At 33.7% G+C, this 5877-nt stretch overlaps 1 long non-coding RNA gene across 2 annotated transcripts; it reads right to left on the bottom strand.

Moving 5' to 3' along the window:
• Positions 1 to 500: 500 nt before the first annotated feature.
• On the bottom strand, positions 501 to 3405 carry LOC126765787 (uncharacterized). Of its 2 annotated transcripts, none has more exons than XR_007668581.1 (3): positions 3136 to 3405; positions 617 to 813; positions 501 to 549 (listed from the first exon to the last, which is right to left on the bottom strand). It is a non-coding gene; the product is annotated as an uncharacterized LOC126765787 (long non-coding RNA). The 2 variants fall into 2 exon arrangements; XR_007668580.1 differs by lacking the exon at positions 3136 to 3405 and adding an exon at positions 1072 to 2410 and having other exon boundaries at positions 617 to 1006.
• Positions 3406 to 5877: the final 2472 nt, after the last annotated feature.

Here is a 5877-nt window from a genome sequence, read left to right as displayed (position 1 = left end):
TTCTAATTAAGTTCTAAATTTAAATTGGGTTCAAATTATTTTTAGTTTATATTATTAATTTCTTTTTTTAAAAATATATATTTTTTTAAAATTCTTTAATTTTATTTTTTTTTATTAATTTTTAATATAAAATTGTGTTTAAAAAATCAAAAAAAAGTCTTTAATTAAATTTAAAGGAAATTTAAATTAAAATTTAATTAAATTCAAACACAAAAAATATTCATAAAAAAATTAAAAATTTGATCACATTATGTTTTTTGTTTAAAATTTTAAATTTTTTTGTTTTTTTTTTTGATGTACCTTTTTTTTTTTAAAGTTTTAATTGGGGAAAATATGAAGGGTCAAAATATTTTAAGGGAAATTTGGAAAAATAAAAAAAAATAATTAGTTTTTAAAAATTGGAAAATTTAAAACTATACTTTTTTTGCAAATTTAATTTAAAAGGGCTCACCCAAACCTTGTCCTTTTAAACCCTTCTGGAACAATTTGATAAAATTTGGTTACGATCCTTTCAGCTGTGTGGCCAGATACTGTGAAAAATTCCTCCTTCTGGAAAGATATGCATTGAGTTCAAGTTTAACAATTTAGATAGTGTGTTGATTAATAAAAATATTACCAGTTCATTAAATTTGCTGGAATGCTCCTGTATATCTTTTTCAAAATTTTGAAATTGTTCCAAGTTATCAAATGGAACTTTCAGGAGCAGCTCACTTCGTGATTTGTGGCTTGTCTTTGTAGTCTGCTTTGTTTCTTTTGTTTCTTGCAAAATTCGTGTCAGGGCCTTCTTTATGGATTTTTGATTGTGGTCTATTTCTGTAATACAAAAACGTATCGAATAACATTAAAACACATATTTTTGACGTTTCATAAGTTGTCACATAGACTGAATGGTAAAACGCCAATATATGCAGCTACAAAAGTCGCATAGCCATTTTCTTTCCTTTCAGTATTTTATTTTCCGACTGTTTTATACGGTCCAATATCCTTTTCTCAAGCAAATCAATATCTGAAAAATAACAAAATACTTAAGATATTTCCCTTTAACTATTTAATTAAAATTTAATTTTTTACCTTTTTTAGTTACAGGAGTATTTGCTGATGCTTCTTCTATGATGTGGTTAAAATCCATTTTCTGTCCGAATAATTTATGTACGTTTATATGTTATTAATGCTTACAAATATTTAAATATCAAAAAAAAAATTAATGAAGGAAAGGAATGAACAAGTTGATGTCAGACTCGTAGTTACTAAATTTTATAATTTTTCTGATATTTCATCTAAGTTGTGATGATAGACGGAAGACGAAATTTTTAGGACTTCACATGACTTGATATTGAGAATTCCTGATGAGATAGGTGTTTCAAAATAATCCTGTAAATTCAGAACTTCCTTTCCAAGTAGCTTTGTGGCCTTATTTATAGCTACTAATTTAAATATTTTGCCCTTAACGCTGTAAAAGTTATCAGGTTCTTTCGGCGAAAAGTAAAACTTTGAAGATTGTACAAATATTAATGAATCATTTCTAAATTTTCCTTTTTTAATTTCAGTCGATGGATTCATAGTATTGTTTGACCTAAAACTGTCCTCAACTAAACGATTGTATACTTGTGAGACGACATGGTTATGCTTTTTTATCTTTCTTTTCAATTTCCATAAGTAATTTTCAAATTTAAATGCACTAAAAGATTCAAGACATCCAAAATTTACAGTATCACTTGCGAGATGTGTTAAGCAATGAAAATTGAATGTAAGGAAATCATCATCTTAATACTGAGGCACAAGTTCTACGAATTTTTCCAGCATTTGACTTGCACATCTATTGTACTTAATATAATTACTTTGACTTAAAAGAATCCTAATGCTTAGTGAAAGAAGCAAAAAATGGTTATATTTTACCGGATCTAAAATTTCTTTTAGTAAAAATATTCCAGTATAGAGAAGAAAGCACCTAAACTCTGTGGCTTTAAACCGCTAAACATCTTTCAAAGAACGTGGGTGCCTAGCAAACTCCCGCGGCACCTGATTGCAAATAAACATAATTCTTGAATCTAATGCTTGAATTTGTTTCTGTTTAAGTGAATAACGTTTTTTACGTTTTTTTATCCAGGCCAACAATAAAGTCTCTGTAACTCCTAGACAGACTACATGCATGTAATCCAAAGCAAACGATTTAACAATATCTATTGGAAGCTTTTCAACTACCATCGGTTCTAAAATTACATGATGGGCTCTATCAACACGAGCACGAAAATCGGTATCAGTTCGAGGAAGACTATTTTCTTTATCAAAAATTATTTTGTGATTTTTAGACTGGCCTTTCTGTATGCATTTAGGACAACACGAATATCCACAATGACCTTTGATACCAAGGATAAACGCTCGCGCAGGTGCGTCACATATAAAAGCTCGACAATTTACAGAATAATGTTTTTCGTCAAAAAATATTTCATTTTCCATTAAAATAAGTAGTTCATCTACAAATTTTGTAAGAAATTCGTTTGCGCTTGCTGACTTGCTATTCCCACAATACACTCCAATAACCTTCACATCGTCCCACCCGTTTACATTAATTAGAATTGGCCACACCTGAAGGTTAGAACTTTTTGCCAGTGGAAGCCCATCAATATTAAAGTTTAAGTCCAACCGGGTATCTTTGAAGTCATTCTGATTTAAAAAATCGGTCAGAGCTCTTTCAACGCCGTAATGTACATATTCTCCCGAACCCATTGTTACTTTAGGTATTTCTTTTGGTGTATTTTTTAAAGTTCTAGAGCATAACGGAAGTCCTGAAACATACTTTGCTAAAATTTTCAATAAGTCGTCCGTCGCAGAAGTCGTAATATTATGTTTAATTGTCCATTCGGTTAAGTCCTGTGGCAAACTTAAATTTTCACCATCAGAAGCACCATGTATGTCATCATTTGATTCACTAAACTCCTTTTCGGAGTCACTGCCGCTTGAATCACATTCAATATTGTCACTTCGCAATTCTTTAAGAGCTGGCGGCGAATCTGCATCTGACTCAAGTGCATCGTGGGTTTCATTCCCTAACTCACGATAATCAAACAGCATGTCCACAATCTGCTCGCTTTCTCTCTTTAACTTTTTTTTTATACTTTTAAAAGTTATATTTACCCGTAATTTTGTAATAATAATAACCGTCTAAAAAAATTTAAAGCACTTTCTTTTCGCACGTATTATTTTTATTTGACACTAGGAATGAGCGACTCAGCAGACACTTATTGTATTCGATAACTATCATTTATATCGATAGTGCATTTCGAGTGTTTCTTTAATCATTCTATAATCAAGTTCTAATGTTGTTCTCTAAGCTTGAATTCGATTCGAGAAACATTAGAAAACTATATTAGAATTCTAATGTAAAATCTAGCTTTTTCTCTAACGTTAGAGACAGTGTTTGCTGGGTATGTTGAAGTGAATGTGAAGGGATTTTGGGATTGCGAATTCGTCTACATTAAGGAGCGACCTTTTTGTAAATCGCATAATTTTAAAATTTTAATTCGGTCAGTTTTCTCGTGTTTTCGCAAATTTAATTATTGGACAATATTTTTTCGCGTTAAATTTTCAACTGTGCTATTGCTCATTTTGCATAACTCATCGGTTTGGCTTTCGTATATTTGGGAATCGATATTATTTTTTCTCGTTTTCGTAACCGATTCCTAATATATTTGTTGCCAACCTTAATTGCTATTGGTTTGGCTTTCGTATATTTGGGAATCGATATATACATATTTTTTCGTTTTCGTTATCGATTATTAATATATCTGTTGCCAACCTTTGTAGTCTTTTTTTTTGGAAATTTAATTTAAACAAGCAAAATGAGCAAGCCAAAGCCAACTATAGCCAACCTCTCTCCAAGTAAGGAGTTGATCGACTTAAAGTCATTAAAATGTCAAAGGACGGTGGCGAAAAATAGTATTTTGCGAATAAAGACGGGCGTTTTGGAAAAAAACATCTCGTTAGATCCAATTGAACTGAAATGTCGGCTCGACATATTAAATTAACATAGTGAAAAGCTAATGAAATGCCAATCTAAAATTGAAGAGATTGATGTAGACGACATAGCCCGAGGGGAGTTAGAGGACATAATTGTTGAAACGAAATCAATAATTAAAAATATTTTAGCCAAAAATAGAACGTCAATTGCCGAAACATCTTTCGTAGCTTCTCACAGCTCAAGGCTCCCTAAAATGAATTTGCCGAAATTCAAGGAAGAATATTCAGAATTTAAAAATATTATGAGTTTGTTTGAGAGCTTGGTTCATAATGATCTAAATATCCCAGATATAGAAAAATTTGACCATTTGGTAAACTGTCTATCTGGAGAGGCTCTGAGAACAGTTAAAGCGTTTCAGATGTCGGATGAAAATTATCCGAAAGCGTTGGCAAGTCTCAAAAAAGTTTATGATAATAAATGTTTAATATTTTTCAATACAATATCTAAACTTTTTGAGCTGCCAACCATTCCAAAGCCATCCGTGCCTTCATTGCGATCAATGATTGATGAAGTGTCTGCTGTTTATGACTCTTTGCTATCTCTGGGCGATGACAAGCAAATAACAAACGCCATTATAATACATATAGTTATGACAAAGGTTGACTCTGGCACCCGATCCAAGTGGGAAGAGCAACTTGACTACGATTACTTACCATTGTGTAAGGATTGCGAAGCATCTTTAAATAGAAGGTTTCAGCAGTTAGCAGCGAAAGGAGCATCTTGTTTGAGGACGAAATCCGGAGCCACTACCAGCATGAGTTACTTGAAGCAGCCACACATGGACAGGACAAAATCAGCTTTAGTTGCTGCAGATGCAAAGCAGCCAACTTGTCAAAAATGCAAGTCAAGGGATCATCCTTTAACTGCCTGCCCCACTTTCAATGCGTTTCCGGTACAACGGAAATCGGTGCCCTTTTGCATAAATTGCTTGCGTAGGGGCATACTGTATCCAAGTGCAGAGCCGATCGATGTCGTGTATGCAATCGATCGCATCACACATTGTTGCACCAGTACCCGGTTTCCTTCCCCGCTGCATCTCATCCGCAACCATCAACCACACATGCCATGCATACAGCGAGTATGCCGGATCGGGTAATGTTGGCGACAGCTGTTATTCAAGGGAGGACCAGTTATGGTGAATACCTGCCTGCGAGAGCGTTACAGGACTCAGGCTCCCAAGTCAATTTTGTGACGGAGGACTTGGCACAAAAGGTGCGGACTCGTCGCCAACACAAAACGTTAAACATAATAGGAATTGGAAATTCCAATACGAAAGTGGGGACAAAATTAAGCGCGTTTGTTAAGTCGCGGGTAAATAATCACGAATTTTCAGCGGAATTCTGGATAATGCTTTGCATTTCGGCTAATCATCCAGACCATAATATAAATGTTGATGGCTGGAAAATTCTGCACAATATTAAATTGGCGGATCCAGAATTGTATAAATCAAAAAAGATTGATATGAGCAAAAAGAGTGTGAAAAATTTTTCGTGAAAACAACTCAAGTATTGCCTTCAGGACGGCTTCAGGTCAGAATGCCATTTAAAGCTGACCGTAAGTTACTCCTTTGAAATCGCAGTTCGGCGGTTTCAAGCCCTGGAGAGAAGAACGTTGAAAGATCCAGAACTTCGTAAAATGTATCTGGACTTTATGAATGAATACAGAGCACTGGGTCACATGAGCATAAACAAACAATAAGATCCCGAGTGAGCCACACTATTTCATTCCGCATCAATGCGTTTTAAGACCCGAAAGCACAACAACCAAATTTTTTTTGTTGTTTTTGACGCTTCGAGTCGTACTTCATCTCAAATTTCATTGAATGAAATTTTGATGGTAGGGCCAACCATCCAAGAAGA

Source organism: Bactrocera neohumeralis, unplaced genomic scaffold, assembly GCF_024586455.1.
Source record: "Bactrocera neohumeralis isolate Rockhampton unplaced genomic scaffold, APGP_CSIRO_Bneo_wtdbg2-racon-allhic-juicebox.fasta_v2 cluster11, whole genome shotgun sequence".
NCBI classification, from domain to species: Eukaryota; Metazoa; Arthropoda; class Insecta; order Diptera; family Tephritidae; genus Bactrocera; species Bactrocera neohumeralis.
This window is presented reverse-complemented; position numbering and strand designations above follow the sequence as displayed.